Below are 17,818 nucleotides of genomic sequence, written 5' to 3' on the forward strand. Positions count from 1 at the left end.
GAAGGCCGGCACACACAGAGACACACACACACAGGCAGACAACAGCAGACCACGTCACAGACACGCATACACGCAGACAGTGATCCAAGCTCTCGCTGGGATTGGGGATAAACTCCCCCTAATCCGAAGATTGCCTCCCCGCCCCGGACCCACAGACCCCGCGCCCTTCGTGTCCCTCCTCGGCTCCTTGCCCCGGGCTACAAGAAGAGCGGCTCCTGCATGGAACACGACAGCAACATTCTGGCTGATATGCGTTCGTGCATTCATTCATTCATTCAATAATTCGCGTTCATTCGCTCACTCGTTAATTAGTTAACTATGTAAATACCAATTCATTTACTAATCGATTGGCTAATTTGTCAACAGTTTATTCGCGCATTCATTAATTCATTCATTTAAACTCTCATTCACTCTTCATTAGTTAACCATTTAATCGCCCATTTATTTTAAACAATTCACTAATTCATTCATTAAACGTGTATCCGTCGATGTGTGCAATCGTTCAGGCTAATTCACCCACTGATTAAACAACCATCCATGCATCATTTCGCGAATTCACACACACGCGATAATTCACTATTTATTCACGACTTCATTATTTCCATAATCCATTGGCTCAGTCGCACACCCTCGCCGCTGGGAACAGGACTCAGGAAGCCGGGTTCGAAGCGCAGTTTTCTGAACCGTCATTCATTCAGCAGTATATTCAAGTCTTTGTTTGTCCACTGCTGGATGAAGCCCCCCCCCCCCCCCACGTCGTCGGTCATGGGGGTGGTACCACCATACCTCACCACTTCGTCAATGCCGGTTAGTGACCGATCAGTGTTCGCCGCGGACGGGAAGAGAACTCGGGTTACCGAGGTCAACAGCACAGTCCGCTAACCACTGCACCGCCACTCTATCCCACCCAGTTGAATGTCACTTGTGTGTTTGTGTATATGTGGTTGACGATTATCTGAACCGGTCCTGGGCCTCCCCTAGGTCGACTCAGCCTCAAATGCGTACCTGGTGCGGTGTGTAAACATCGCCATTGGGGAGACAAAGGCGGCCGGGCGTGATGCTGGTCACCCACCCCCTCGTGTGCCGTGCCGGCCTTCGTAGGTGCTCGCTAACAGCACTTGCCCCTAAAGTCTGTTAGAGGTTATACAGGGGATCTTTGTAATTGTGTGTGTGTGTGTGAAAACCGTGAATGCATACTGGGTTGCAGTGACGTGCAGAGCTATCCGTGTGCAGAGTGAGCGTTATATTCAACCAGGGCTGCTAGAGGGATACATTCACAGAGGTAAATAATGTCTAATACACACATACACACATACACCCTTTAGCTGTCGTGTTCATCTCGCTAGCCTCATGACGCGTGTAATGCGAAGGCATTGCACGCATACATACATACATGCATACACTCACACTTGCATTTACATATATATGTACAAAGACAAATAATCCCCGTATAGCCTTAACATACTTTTGGGGCAAGTGCTGTTCGCGAGCACCCATAAAGGCCGGCACGGCACACGAGGTTGTGGGTCACATTTATCTCCCGAGTGGCGATGTTTACACACCGCATCAGCTACTTGTTAATGTGAGCCTGAGTTGACCTAGGGGAGGCCCAGGACATGATGATGATGGTGATATTCGTGATCGTGTTGATGATGGTACCGTGTGGCCACGCGTTTTTTTCTGTTCAAACGAGCAAATGGGGCAACGCCAGTCGCCAGTGGAGGTCTTGAGCAATTCGCGACAATTCCACATTACTTTGTCGGCAGGCGAGTCTCTGTACGGAGAGGATGAGCACTGTTGATTCTCCACAAAAGCGGTGCTCAATTTATTGACTGTTGCCCACGAAGTAGCCGACGACTTAAAAAAAAAACCCACCAATTTGTTAGACCGCACTTCTATGCTCCCGGGTCCGTAGTCTACTTCATCACGTTGATCAGTGCCGCTTTGGTGAAGGGACTCGTCACCGGTTGAGCTGCAGTAGCATTCGCCACTGATGCTAGCCGTGACCGGGAATCCAAGTCAGGCGCTTTATTCGGTCTGACAGCACAGTGCCCCCAACTGCTGCGCCACCGCTCCCCGCCTCGCATCAGGAAACACGATGGCTCTGTCGTACGCATGCATTGCATGCGTACGACCCAGCCGCCCAAGTTCGATTCCAAGCCACGGCCACCAACACACCACTGACGATATTTTCAACAAGTCGTGGGCTTCCTCTAGGTGGACTCAGCCTCTTAATTAGTAACCTTTGGGGTGTGTAAACATCAACACAGGGGGAGACAAAGGCGGCCTTGCTTCACGGGTGTTTGCCAAGCGGTGCTTGCCCCCCCCACAGCCCGTGACGCAGGGCTGCACGACGCGGGTGGTGTCTTTGCGGATGAACGCGAACACGTGGCGACGTAAAATGAGATTTATTGGACGCGTGGGGGGAGCCGAGTCAATTGCACCGGCGGCGGAGGAGCGCGCCCGGCGGCTTTTAGGAGTAAAAACCCCGCTGCAAATAATGACAACAACAACAAAAGCAGCAACAATAACAGCAGCAACAACAACAACAGAGACACCGCTACGACGATCACCACGTGCGCGTGCGCCGCCGATCTGGAAGCGACGGCCGATGGTGATGATGGTGGCACGCGCGATTGTGGCACCTCGTGGCGTGAGGTTTCATCGCCTTGTAGCAAAACCGCGGTGAGAGCCGCAGCATCGCAGCGACGGCGATGTTCGAGATGCTCGAACGCGGCAGTCGCTTTTGCTCTTTTGTTTTGGCTTGCCACGAACCACACGGGTTTGTTCTGACAGTCTTCCTGATGTCGGGGCGGACCGTCCACGGATCTTCCGCGCTTGCATTGTGCGTGCGTCTGGAATGCAGCCATATAGGTTAATGCGAGGACAAAGATCCCCCGTGTAGCCTTGACAGATTGTTGGGGCAAGTGCTGTGAGCCAGCACCTACGAAGGGCGTTACGGCACACGAAGAGGGTGGGTGGCCAGCACCACGCCCGGCCGCCTTTGTCTTCCTCGTGGCGATGTTTACACACCGCACCAGGTACGCATTTGAGGCTGAGCCGACCTAGGGGTGGCCCAGAACCGGTTCCGATAAGCGTCATTGGTGTTGGCGGGTCACCCGCTGCACGCTCTCTCCCCGTAAACATAGGTGCACACACACGTACACACACACGTACACACGTACACACGTACACACAGACACACCTGTGCAAAGTGAAATAACCTTGGTATAGCCACACATTAATACGTGCTTGCTGCTAGCGAGCACGTATTAACGCATCCATATCACCACACACCTGCATGCATACATACCCATGTGTGTGATTACATGCTCATAGATATGTACATATAGAAGCACACACATTCATACGTATCTGTGTGTATTAATCCACTAAGACAAAGATCCCCAATATTGTGTAGGCATAACGGACGTTTTACGGCAACTACCGCCTTTGTCTCCCTTGTGGGGTTGTTTACACACCGCACCAGGTACTCATTTGAGGCTGAGTCAACCTCGGGGAGGGCCGGGACTGGTTCAGATAAACGTCACTGGTGCTGGCCGTGAGCGGGAATCGGACGAGCACAGACACACACACAGACACGTATCAGCAAATATGTAGGCAATGCACACACCTTTATATATAGACATATACGTATAAATGCATTCCTACACGGACAATACCATCACACATACACAAAAGCATACACAATACACCCACATACTGTTAATACACACACACACATATACAACTTACAAATGCAGTGCATACTCACTTGCCATAAATATATAGACTTACACAATACAACACAAACACATACATATATGTGTGTATATATATATGTGTGTTATGTGGGATTATTGCGTGCACAATATGTATTAAAACATAAACATACAGACAAAGACCCCCCGTATAGCCTTAACAGACTGTTGGGACAAGTGCTGTTAGCGAGCACCTATGAAGGCCGGCACGGCTCACGAGGGGGTGGGTGGCCAGAACCACACTCGACCGCCTTTGTCTCCCCAGTGGCGATGTTTACACATGTTACCAGGTACTCATTTGAGGCTGAGTCGACTTAGGGGAGGCCTAAGGCCGATCTTGGTGTCAAGACCGCTACACACGCACATGCACACCCACGCACGTGCACGCACGCACACACGCACATGCACACGCACATCCACACACGCACACGCGCACGCACACACACGCACACACGTGTCGTCATTCTGTAAAGGCACGTGAGGGTTAACACCTATTTAATTTGCCCGACCAGAGAGGAAAAAATAAATCAACCTTAATCGCATAAAAAATATATAATACTGTACAAAACAATCAGGGAGACTGCATGGGGCATCATGCACACACACACGCGCACACATGCACACACACACGCGCACACGCACACACGCACGCACACGCACACACACGCGCACTCGCGCCTACACAAGAGGGACTGCAATGTCACCAACAGTATCAACGTTCGAGTCAAAGTCAATAGGTAGAATTCGTCTTGCAATCGTTTACGTGATAAAACTAAGTTTGAGTTGGATCCACATTAACAATATGTATATACACAGTTTGGACACAACCACAATTCATTGTGTAGAAGTAAATGGCTCTCCTGGCGTATTGAAGTTTGGCTCTGATATATGTTGATAGATGGTTCTCGCTATTAGCCAAGCCTGTATTTAATGTATACACTTGTGTATAATAGAGACGAAATAATCATCATCAGGATAACACACTGTCCTTTCTCAATCCATTGCTGGCTATGGAGTTTGTTTGACCATACTTCACCACGCCGGTCAGTGCAGGTCTTGTCATGCTACTACAATAATTCATGATGAGTTACAGTCTGTTGTTAATCCACTGCTGAATGAAGGCATCACACCACGCTGCGTGGGTCATGTTTGGCCATACTTCACTACGCTAGACGGCATGGTTGGATTGGTCTAGGAATCTGGATAGATATTACTCACCGAGATTGTTAGTTCGTGTCGGGAATCGAACCAGCGTGTTCATAACGCAGTGCGCTCATAATCACCGTTCCATCGCTCTGCGTGATTAAAGATATTGCATCCATACTGACACACAAAGACAAATATCCCCGTATAGCCATGAACAGACTGTTGGGGCAAGTGCTGTTAGCGAGCACCTAATGAAGGCCGGCACGTCACGCGAGTGTGTGGGTAGCCACCACCACGCCCGGCCGCCTTTGTCTCCCCAACGCTGATGCCTACACGCCGCGACAGGTACTCGTGTAAGGCTGAGTCGACCTCGGGAAGACCCGGGGCTGGTTCAGCCACGTGCCACCTGTGTTGGCCGTGAGCGGGAATCGAACTCGGGTCGCCGGGTTTCGTAAGCGCAGTGCGCTCACCACAGCGCCACCGCTCCCCGTGTTGACACACACACGCACGCACACACGCACCTGTGTGTACGCTCGTGCACTCGCGCAGTGGAGGCGCGAGCGGTGGGGTAGAACCCCGTGGATTTATCGACGCCCGCGTCGCGTTTTTTGAGTCTCGGTATCATTTGTAATTCAAATGTAATAAGCGAATAGGAGAGCGTCTCTTTCTCTCTCTTTCCGAGACCATCATTTCCCTTCCATTTCTCGCGCTCTCTCTCTCGCCTACTCCCATCTCCATCCTTCTCTCTCGCTCTCTCCGCGCATTTAATATGAACCGCGGGACAAATGCGATCTCGCATTTTTGTTGTTGTTGTTGTTGTAAATGTACCGGACCTGCTCGTTCCGTGCGCGAGTGTGGGTTGCTCTTCAGCGCAGAAGTGGGCGAGCGGGTGGCGTGCGGGATCAGCGCACTGGCGCCACCAACCCCCTGGCGACACTCGAGTTGCATTCCTGCTCACGGCTATAGCGTCACATCTGAACCGGTCCCGGGCCTCCCATAGGTTGACTCAGCCCTAAATAATTACCTGCCGCGGTGTGCGAGCGTTGGGGGAAGACGGAGGCGACCGGGCGTGAATTCTCTTCTGTCGTGCGCCGTTGCTGTCTTGATAGGCGCTCGCCAACACCGCCACTTGGCCCAACAGTTTACACGCACGCCCCAAGGATCTTTGTGTTTGCCTTGATTTAGTACACGTGCAATGACAGTGTGACACCTGCTGGCCTGGGAAGGGAATCGCGGGTACGGGCACGGTTAAGTAACAACCAATCAGAGAAGGAAATGTATCCTGGGGCAAAGGTAAAAGGCGGGGCTAGCCGAGGTACTCCGGGGACCTGCTCGAAGGTTCTACGAGAGGGCGTGGCCGGAGGCGGGGCCTAGCCTGGGGGGATATAAGGGGGAGCGGACCCGGAGCTCGGGGCTGGTGTGGGGTCGTGGGTCCTGGCGGCGTCGCTGCTCGCCGCCATCTCTCTCCGTCGTCTGGCCACGTGGGAGATCTCCTGCGTGGCTTCCATCGCCGTCATCGTCACGCCAGCCAGTCAGCGGCGTGGCCGAGTGCGGGCGGTGGGACCACGTCGAGTGATGGGCTGTGTGTAGCCAGTAGAGGCGTTAACATCTCGTGTTGTACTCCGTGTGAGAAGGAATAAGTGTTGGCCTGTGCTGTGCCTAGTGTGAGTAATAAAGAAGAAGTACCCTCGACACGACGTGTCGCGGAAGTCGCTCGTTACACACGTATGCACACGCCTATATAAGTCCTGTATACACACCACATGTTCTCGTGTGTTTTCTCAGTACACACACACACACAGATTTTAAATTTGTAAACGGTCCAATCGTCGTCGGTCATGCTCAGTTCACTGCTAGATTAAGGCCTACCTCCAATCAGTGGCCATCATCTTCGATGCGAAAATCCACCGTATAGCTCGTGCACATGCGCTGACTGCGTCGCTCCATCTCCTCATAGTCGTGGTGAGTCTCACCCACAGAGCTCCACCCTCGTAGTCGTGGTGAGTCTCAACCACAGAGCTCCATCCCTCATAGTCGTGGTGAGTCTCAACTACAGAGCTCCATCCCTCATAGTCGTGGTGAGTCTCAACTACAGAGCTCCATCCCTCATAGTCGTGGTGAGTCTCAACCACAGAGCTCCATCCCTCATAGTCGTGGTGAGTCTCAACCACAAAGCTCCACCCTCATAGCCGTGGTGCGTCTCAATCACAGAGCTCCATCGCTCATAGTCGTGGTGAGTCTCAACCACAAAGCTCCATCCCTCATAGCCGTGGTGAGTCTCAACCAGAGAGCTTCATCTCCTCATAGTCGTGGTGAGTCTCAACCACAGAGCTCCATCTCCTCATAGTCGTGGTGAGTCTCAACCACAGAGCTCCACCCTCATAGTCGTGGTGAGTCTCAACCACAGAGCTCCATCCCTCATAGTCGTGGTGAGTCTCAACCACAAAGCTCCACCCTCATAGCCGTGGTGCGTCTCAACCACAGAGCTCCATCTCCTCATAGTCGTGGTGAGTCTCAACCACAGAGCTCCACCCTCATAGCCGTGGTGCGTCTCAACCACAGAGCTCCATCCTCATAGTCGTGGTGAGTCTCAACCACAGAGCTCCATCCCTCATAGTCGTGGTGAGTCTCAACCACAGAGCTCCATCCTCATAGTCGTGGTGAGTCTCAACCACAGAGCTCCATCTCCTCGTAGCCGTGCTGAGTCTCAACCACAGAGGGCTCCATCTCTCATAGTCGTGGTGAGTCTCAACCACAGAGCTCCATCCCTCAGTCGTGGTGAGTCTCAACCACAGAGCTCCATCCTCATAGTCGTGGTGAGTCTCAACCACAGAGGGCTCCATCTCTCATCGCCGTGGTGAGTCTCGAACAGAGGGCACAAATCCCTTTAGCCGTGACGCTTCCTGCCCAAGCCCCACTCCACTCGTCATGTTGATCTGTAGTTTATTATGAATAGCAAGATGGGGTTCATGTCATTAATATTTTTCAGAATCCAGTTGACATAAACGTGCGCCTCTGTATAGATGATGATGATGTGGGAGCGGCGGCCTACGAACACACCGATGTGAGCTCGATTCGCCCTGGCCACAGCCACCACGATATCTGAACCGGTCCTGGGCTCTCCCCTCCTCCTACACGCACTGACCGGCGTGGTGAAGTATGGTTAAAGAAAAACGCACGCCACACATGGCGTGGAGTAGCCCTTCAACCAGTAGTGTATAATTATCAAAGGACTACTCTGCACACACACACAAACCAAATAATGCATTTATTTTAAATGTCTATTGATTCAAGTGTGCTGGGCAGATGACGTACGCGTTCCTAATTAGGGTTGGGATTATTAATCGGCAACACGATGGATATGTTTCATAATCAACGTTTTTGGGTTTAGATCGCGTTATTTATAAATGTGTCGTAACCCTCCACCACCCGACACGGCTAATCAGTAAAAAAGTGTAACGTTGACAAAAGACAAATAGTTCACTGCTTTAGCCCACCGGTGTGTTGAAGCGTGAAACCACAACATTTACATTTTTTGAGTTGTACGACGTTTCGCTGGTAATTGCATCCAGCATCATCGGGCAATTCGCCAGAATTCAAAAATTGTAAATGTTGTGGTTTCACGCTTCAACACACCGGTAAGTTAAAGCAGTGAACTATTTGTCTTTTGTCAACGTGACACTTTTTTACTGATTGGCCGTGTCGGGTGGTGGAGGGTTACGACACATTTATAAATAACGCGATCTAACCCAAAAAAACGTTGATTATGAATAATATTGGTCGCAAAAGCCTACGTGTTAAACGATGGATATGTGTTTGTTTAAGACGTGTTTAAACGCGATACAATACAGCGACAAACAAAACGAACCCCGACGGGCTCCGTTGTTCAATATCAATGTTAAATATCACAACTCGAGACGTTCATGGCGCTGCGCGATGTTCACGGCGAGGGACGTGGCTCACGAGCCGCTCGTTCCGTCTGTGCCACGTGGTGCCACGTGGTGCCACGTCTCAATTTACATGTCAACCAACACACACGACGCGCTAGCGAGCGAGTGACAATGTTGCGTCTCTGGTAAATGCACCACCACCACCACCACTTTATATTCATGCTCTCACTGCGGCGCTATCCCCATCACCCGGAGTGGTCCACATCACGTGCGCAATTAACACACACACACACACGCACGTGAGCATACATAGATTCATATCTTATATCTAAATGTGTGCGTGTCTGTTGATTGTGTCATGTTTTTGTTGTATGGCGTGCACATGTTTCGTGTTTATTGGTGCTCGTGTTAATGACGTTGGCTTCCGTGTGTCCATTGTATACAGTCTATCCATTGATGTCAGAGTGTTTATGACTTCTCCGATACATTTGTGTAAATCCGTGAAAATGACCGCTTCAGATTTACGGGGGGCACCGAGGACCATGGTCCAATGTCCCTCGGCAGGCACGCGAGCCGTGGCCAGGACACGAGAGTGATTACCCACGGAGACAACACCCAGCAAAGGAACGTGGAATTGACACCACTCGCTCCGGGTAGGTGTTCGTCTGAGAACTGGTGCTGAGCGGAGCTCCGCCTTGGCTGTTACAAACAATGATAAGACGCACGCCAACGCACTGACCAGAGTGGGGAAGTATGGCCAAATAACGTCCACGACCCGCAAAGCGTGGAGTGGGGAGAGTGTGAGAGAGTGGTACGTGTGTGTGGGTATCATCGGAGAATGTGAGTGTGAGTGGGAGAGTGGTACGTGTGTGGGTATCATCGGAGAATGTGAGTGAGAGAGTGGTACGTGTGTGTGTGGGTATCATCGGAGAGTGTGAGTGAGAGAGTGGTACGTGTGTAGGAATCATCGGAGAGTGTGAGTGAGAGAGTGGTACGTGTGTGTGTGGGTATCATGGGAGAGTGTGAGTGAGAGTGAGAGAGTGGTACGTGTGTGGGTATCATTGGAGCGTGTGAGTGAGAGAGTGGTACGTGTGTGGGTATCATCGGAGAGTGAGTGAGAGAGTGGTACGTGTGTGGGTATCATCGGAGCGTGTGAGTGAGAGAGTGGTACGTGTGTGGGTATCATCGGAGAGTGAGAGTGTGGTACGTGTGTGTGTGGGTATCATCGGAGCGTGTGAGTGAGAGAGTGGTACGTGTGTGTGTGGGTATCATGGGAGAGTGTGAGTGAGAGTGAGAGAGTGGTACGTGTGTGGGTATCATCGGAGAATGTGAGTGAGAGAGTGGTACGTGTGTGTGTGGGTATCATCGGAGAATGTGAGTGAGAGAGTGGTACGTGTGTGTGTGGGTATCATCGGAGAGTGTGAGTGAGAGAGTGGTACGTGTGTGTGTGGGTATCATGGGAGAGTGTGAGTGAGAGTGAGAGAGTGGTACGTGTGTGGGTATCATCGGAGAGTGTGAGTGAGAGAGTGGTACGTGTGTGGGTATCATCGGAGAATGTGAGTGAGAGAGTGGTACGTGTGTGGGTATCATCGGAGAGTGTGAGTGAGAGAGTGGTACGTGTGTGGGTATCATCGGCGCGTGTGAGTGAGAGAGTGGTACGTGTGTGTGTGGGTATCATCGGAGAATGTGAGTGAGAGAGTGGTACGTGTGTGGGTATCATCGGCGCGTGTGAGTGAGGGAGTGGTACGTGTGTGTGTGGGTATCATCGGAGAATGTGAGTGAGAGAGTGGTACGTGTGTGGGTATCATCGGAGCGTGTGAGTGAGAGAGTGGTACGTGTGTGTGTGGGTATCATGGGAGAGTGTGAGTGAGAGTGAGAGAGTGGTACGTGTGTGGGTATCATCGGAGAGTGTGAGTGAGAGAGTGGTACGTGTGTGTGTGGGTATCATCGGAGAATGTGAGTGAGGGAGTGGTACGTGTGTGGGTATCATCAGAGAGTGAGAGAGTGGTACGTGTGTGTGTGGGTATCATCGGAGAGTGAGAGTGAGAGAGTGGTACGTGTGTGGGTATCATCGGAGCGTGTGAGTGAGAGAGTGGTACGTGTGTGTGTGGGTATCATGGGAGAGTGGGAGTGAGAGTGAGAGAGTGGTACGTGTGTGGGTATCATCGGAGAGTGTGAGTGAGAGAGTGGTACGTGTGTGTGTGGGTATCATCGGAGAATGTGAGTGAGGGAGTGGTACGTGTGTGGGTATCATCAGAGAGTGAGAGAGTGGTACGTGTGTGTGTGGGTATCATCGGAGAGTGAGAGTGAGAGAGTGGTACGTGTGTGGGTATCATCAGCGAGTGTGAGTGAGGGAGTGGTACGTGTGTGTGGGTATCATCGGAGAGTGAGAGAGTGGTACGTGTGTGGGTAGCATCAGAGAGTGTGAGTGGGAGAGTGGTACGTGTGTGGGTATCATCAGAGAGTGTGAGTGGGAGAGTGGTACGTGTGTGTGTGGGTATCATCGGAGAGTGTGAGGGTGGTACGTGTGTGGGTATCATCAGAGAGTGTGAGTGGGAGAGTGGTACGTGTGTGCGTATTATCAAGTGTTCGTAAAAAAACGTCTGTATGTTTCACCATTACGTGTGTATATAAATACGAGCTTTATACATTAACGGTATGTATTATCAGCTTGCATTCACAGTATGTATATGTATGTTTGGATAGTATGTGTGGACAGTACGTGTGTGTGTGTATTACGCACGTGTGAACAGTGTGTCTATAGGAATGAGGGCACGTGTATGCATCTGTGAAAAGTACGTGCCTAGGAAATGCATACGCGTGAGAATGATGTGGCTGTTAACAGTGCGCATATATGGCCATTCTGTACAAATAACAGGTGTATGATATACATGTGTTGTGTGCACGCATACGTGAATAGCACGTGTCGTGAACATTGTTTCGTATTGTACATAGTGAACGTGCGGACATTGCGAATGTGTGGGCACCGTGTGTCTCATAATCGCGCGTGTGTGGAAATAATGTGTGCAAAAAATGCTGCGAGTGTTTAAATATAGCCAAGGAAACAAGCCATACTCACTGTGTACTATGAAGAAGGGCCATCGCCCGAAACGTCGCCTGTACGTGTGTGTGTGTGAGCAATACAGACGTGCTACCGGCATGCGAGTGCATGTACTTAAACGTGCAGTGTGTGTGTGCGAAGCCTTTTGCTGTTTCTGTGTCGTTTCATGTCTGAATTATATACATTTTATATATATACACACACACACGTACTTTACACGTGCACAAGCGTGAGCAGTGGGGCATTCCACTGAGTTCGACTCCTGACCACGTGCTAGAAGCATGCCGGTGCTCATCGACGGCCCTCAGCAAAATGCACTACTGACCAGCGTGGTGAAGTATGGTCAACCAGGCCCCCGTGACCGACACGGCGTGGGGAAGGCCTTCATCCAGCAGTGCATAGACAAAAGGGCTATTACATGATGACGACGATGATGATTATTGTCATACCATGCACACATGTACTGTATGAACAGTATGTATTTTAAATGTATGCACGCATATACCAGCTGCATGTCAAATGTGTACGCACGCGATTGTACGAACGCGCCTCTGTGCGTGTAGGTGCAACGGTGCACACGCAGTCAGCCGCGTGCGCGCGTGCGAACGTGCACGCGCGCTGAACGCAGGTAAACATGTTGGTCCAGGTGCACGCTTAAGCGCTGTCGATGCAACGTGTTTGTGCGGCGTGTGCACGCTTGTGTCTGCACGCACCTTCGCCTTCGTGTACCGCCCGCTCGTGCAGTGTGCCCTACCTGGCCGCTGCTGCGTGTGTCGCTGGCGTCTGTCGCGACACGGTGGCGCACGGGACGAGGGAGCGACGCCCGATTCCGGCTCATCCACCGAAACTGCCCGGGCGCGTGAGGACGCGGGGCAGAGCATGAAATCGGCGTGACGCCACGGTCACCACCACCACCACGGTCACCACCACCACGGTCACCACCACCACCACCACGGTTACCACCACCACGGTCACCACCACCACCACCACCACGGTCACCACCACGACCACCACCACCACGGTCACCACCACCACCAGCAGCGGCTGCTGCTGCTGCTGACAACTCCATGCACCCGCCTTTGTCTCCGATGCGATGACAATTTACAGTTGTGCACATCGCCTTGCACATGTCTATCTTTGCATGCAGGTATGTAGAAACAGGCTCTCTTCTTTATCGATACGACGGGGGGAGGGAGGAGGGGGAGGGGAGGAGGTTGTTGTCGTAATGTGAAAGGTGTTGCGGAATGTATTGAACAAAGTTGACTGCTGATGAGACTCAGAATGTCGAAACCGCTCCAGCGTCTTCTTGCTTCAACAAATGCGTGACCACGTTGGCCTGCGTCTCACTGCCAGCAGTCAGGTCTGGAAATGTTGCTCTTTCAGCAAAATCAACATTAGTTTAACATTCAATGTATAAACAGGTCAAAATTACGTGGTTTATTTATGTATTAATAATATACAGCACTTTGTCACTCCACTGCTGGACGAAGCTACTGAAATCCTGGGGAAAGATATTGGCCCGAAACGTTGATGTGTTTTTTTTCTCCTGTAGATTTGGACAAAATAACTTACGCAAGGAGTTGTTTTGCTTAAATTACATTTGTGCCTTTGAACATCATAGTTAACACCGTATTGCCTGGACTATAAGACGCTCCGAATTGTAAGATGGACCCCAAACTTGTGCCCGGTGTCAATAAAGTGTTGTACAAGTCTGCTCGTTCCACACACACACACACAACTACCGGATGATAAGACGTACTCCCAACATTTGTTGTAAACTGAAGAGGGAAATCGTGCGTCTTATAAACATAATCCGCAGAATACGGCATTACATTATCTATTATTTATTACATTATTTATTAATGTAATAGTGAACCGGGGCAAAACACGAGATGCATCTAAAAATAATATATGGCATGAATAATAAACGAATATTATTTTTCATCGGGAAACTAATCAACAATAAAATGAAATAACAACTTTGGCTCTTTGGACTTCCAGACCAAATGTTATTCCAGTCGGCTTTGTTACTGGATCTACATACCCCACGGACCGGTTTCGACTACGCAGTCTCATCAGCAAGGCGATGGCCTGTTTTGTCTGACGCCACAGCCGAGAATCATTCACGAAGAAAGGCGCCAAGAGGCACCGGTGGTGCCTTTAAAGGTGGGCGTAACAAACAAAGAATAGCATTAGCCAATGGGACAAGCTGTACTTGTCACTGTGTGCTATGAAGAAGGACCTTTGCCCGAAACGTCGCCTAATTATATGTTTATTTTATTGCGTTAATTGTGCTCGTGCACCTTTGCCAACGCAGCAGCGTCACCAAATATTGTGTCCACTTCGCTTGAATCGCTCACACACAATACCCACGTATCATCATCATCGTAAGCCATGCTCTATCCACTGCTGGCTGAAGGTTTCCTTACTCAAACCGTCGCCGTTCTTCACCCTTACATACACATCCAAGCAAATGAATGCATACGCAATCCATACATACACAGATATACATGTATCATTAACGTGTAAACGAATATATATATACACACGCACGCAAAGATCAACACGTTTTGCCGTAAAATCTGTAGGAGCGAGTGTGTCCGCGAGCACCTATTAAGGCCCGCAGAGCACCAGGTGTGTGAAAGGTGGAACGTGACGGTATTGTGCGAAGGGATGGTGTGCGCTACGAACCCGGCGACCAGAGTTCGATTCCCGCTCACGGCCAACACCAGTGACGATTATCTGAACCGGTCCTACACCCTCCCGGGATTAGGTCGACTCAGCCTCAAATGAGTACCTGGTGCGGTGTGTAAACATCGCCATTCAGGAGACAAAGGCGGCCGGGCGTGGTGCTGGCCACCCATTCAATCGTGTGCCGTGCGGGCGTTCATAGGTGCTCGCTAACAGCACTTGCGCCAACAGTCTGTTAAGGCTATACGGGGGGTCTTTGTCTTTGAGAGGATGATTTTAACTGTTTTGTTTATGGAGCACGGCTCTCGTCAGTGGCTCCCAGGAACGCAATGCTGCTCAATAAACCGGCTCGATCAGCGCAGTAACCACGTGTGAATCCCTCCACTGCCGCGCGTGAGTGTGAGAGACATCGCGTGCACGCGTGTGTGTGCTGTGTGTCTAACGTGCACGCGCGTGTGTGCTGTGTGTCTAACGTGCGCGCGTGTGTGCTGTGTATCTAACGTGCACGCGTGTGTGCTGTGTGTCTAACGTGCACGCGTGTGTGATGTGTGTCTAACGTGCACGCGTGTGTGATGTGTGTCTAACGTGCACGCGTGTGTGTGCTGTGTGTCTAACGTGCACGCGTGTGTGCTGTGTATCTAACGTGCACGCGTGTGTGCTGTGTGTCTAACGTGCACGCGTGTGTGATGTGTGTCTAACGTGCACGCGTGTGTGCTGTGTGTCTAACGTGCACGCGTGTGTGCTGTGTGTCTAACGTGCGCGCGCACGTGTGTGCGCAAACGCACCCGCTTCATTGCAAACGCAACGCAGAAGGCACGCGCACAGCGCCACGCGTTCGCAGACAAACACAAATACACGCACGGACACAACCACGCAGAGGCACACCGCCACACACGCACAGACGGCACAACAAGGACGCACACGCGCACACGACAACACGCACGGCCAGCTCGATGCTGGGTTGCTGCTATCAGCCAAGTTTAAGTTGCATCGACCCCACGCATCGATTTGTTTTAACACTGACGGAGTGGGACCATGGGCAGTCGTGCTGGGGCAGGGGGGGATCTTCGCAACATAACGACAAAGATCCCCCTTATAGCCTTTAACAGGTGTTCGGGGCAAGTGCTCCCAGCGAGCACATATTAAGATCGGAAAGGCGCGCTGTAGCCGCCCCACGTCGCGGTCGCGTGCTCGTTAAGGAAAGGCCGAGTTAACCTAGTGGAGTCCCAGGACCGGTGCGCTCGCCGCCTACGATGTTGCCGTGACCGAGTGTCGAACCCATGATTGCCGGCTACGTAGCGCCGTACGCTAAACACTGCCCCACCGCTCCCTACTCACGATAAATAACCCAGCCTCTGCGCTCTCTCCTGACCACCGCGGTCGTGCTGCCCCCCCCCCCCACCTTCGAGCCCCTGATCCCCGCTGATGGATGTCTCGTTAGGGGAAGGCACCTCTTTAATTACTGGTCTCGCATTAGAGCCTTATCGTGTCATCATTTGTCACGCTTTTATGTCATGAAACCAGAGTTTTAATTTCCCACTCGATATTTTCCGGAAAGCTGCTAGGCTGGCTTGGAGCAGAGAATAACGGCATAAGGCACTACAACTAGAATACAAGGCATGACTATACATCATAATCCTATATTAATGTACCCTATATTTCTATAATCCTATTAAGAGGTTTATAATATATACACTGTATTCGGTAAAAAATAATGTGAGATGGATGTGGCATGCCAATATTATCCCAGGAACAGCGTTCCAGACGGACTGTTCCAGCCTAAATAAAGCTCTGGGCGTTAGTGCCGATAAGCGGGGTATCTGTGTGGTCACCCGAGTATGTGCACATAGCCTGGCACAAACGCCGTGGTGACGTCACAGCCACTTAGTGGCGAACGGCGGTTGTTTTGTGTGAGTAATTTGGGAGTGGTAACGTAGAGGTTTAGCGCACCGTGCTACGAACCTGGCGACCCGAGTTCTATTCCCGATCACAGTTAACATCAGAAGCGAATATCTGAACCGGCTCTTGGCCTCCCCTAGGTCAACTCGGCCTTAAACTATTGTGTATCCATTAGCACTGGGGAGACAAAGGTGGTCGGGCGTAGTTCTGGCCACACCACCCCTCTCCAGTGCAGTGGCGGCCTTCATCGGTGCTGGCGAAGAACATGTTCCCCAAAAGCTTATACAGGATACACGTAAAATCTTTGTCCAGTATTTAGAAATCAGTCAGTTCATGTGTGTAAAGTGTAACAGTAAAATAGTGGATTCCTGAATCATCTATCTGTGCGGAGCTGTGAGCTTAGTGTGCGTGGTGGATTTTCTCTGGACTCCACAGGCACCCACATTCTTTGTTAACCGTCGCGGCCAGGCATTTCAATATCGCAGGACTCGCCTAAACTTGGCCAGATGATACTCGGTGAGGCTATTGTGGGTTATGGGCATATTGTCATGATTTTTGCCTTCCTAAAAACAAGTATATCATTTTAAAAGATGATGCGTGTGTTTTCTGAATGAATTAGCCCAAGATGCAGTGAACGAGGATTCCATTTTTTGTTTGCATCATTTGACCATGCATTTGATGTGGACAATTGTAGAAATTATGCGCGAGAGCTTTCCTTCACCCAGACAAAATTATTCAACTCGGCACGTTCGTCACTATTATAGAAATTCGTTATATATAATAGGTGACGTTTCGGGCAATGGTTTTTCTTCACAGCACGTAAACACAGGGACTAGAGCAGGGGTCGGCAACCTGCTGGTCGGGAGCCGCATGCGGCTCTTAAATGACTGCTGCTTCGTGGCATCATTCACGTGCATTGCGCATCTTGAATACGGAGTTTATTTTTTTACCGAATAAAAAAAAGTGCCTCTTTGCTCTTTTGGTTGCGTATTCCTGGTCTAGAGGGTTAGAGTGGAGCCCAGTGCAGGATTCTCCTAGGGGCAAAAGTCGCTACAAATGTAGCCACGGGCCCCGCACTTTCAAGGGCCCCGCGCGCTAAATGCTTTCAAGCTATCAATTCCGGTTCAGTGATTCTGCACTTGCTCTATTACCATAGTACTATACTGCCTTCAACTTTTATGAACGACTGGGTGTTTAAGGCTGTGTAGCAAATGAAAAAATACAATTATTTTACTATGCAAGTTAAAAATGTGTTTCTTTTTTATTCAGGGCTCCTTCATAACATATGCCACAGGCACCACACGAGCTTAATCCGGCACTGGTGGAGACGAGTTGGAGACTGTCCTTTGCACAATAGGGCCCGAGAAGAA

The sequence above is a fragment of the Lampetra fluviatilis genome, chromosome 31 (assembly GCF_964198595.1).
Source record: "Lampetra fluviatilis chromosome 31, kcLamFluv1.1, whole genome shotgun sequence".
NCBI classification, from domain to species: domain Eukaryota; kingdom Metazoa; phylum Chordata; class Hyperoartia; order Petromyzontiformes; family Petromyzontidae; genus Lampetra; species Lampetra fluviatilis.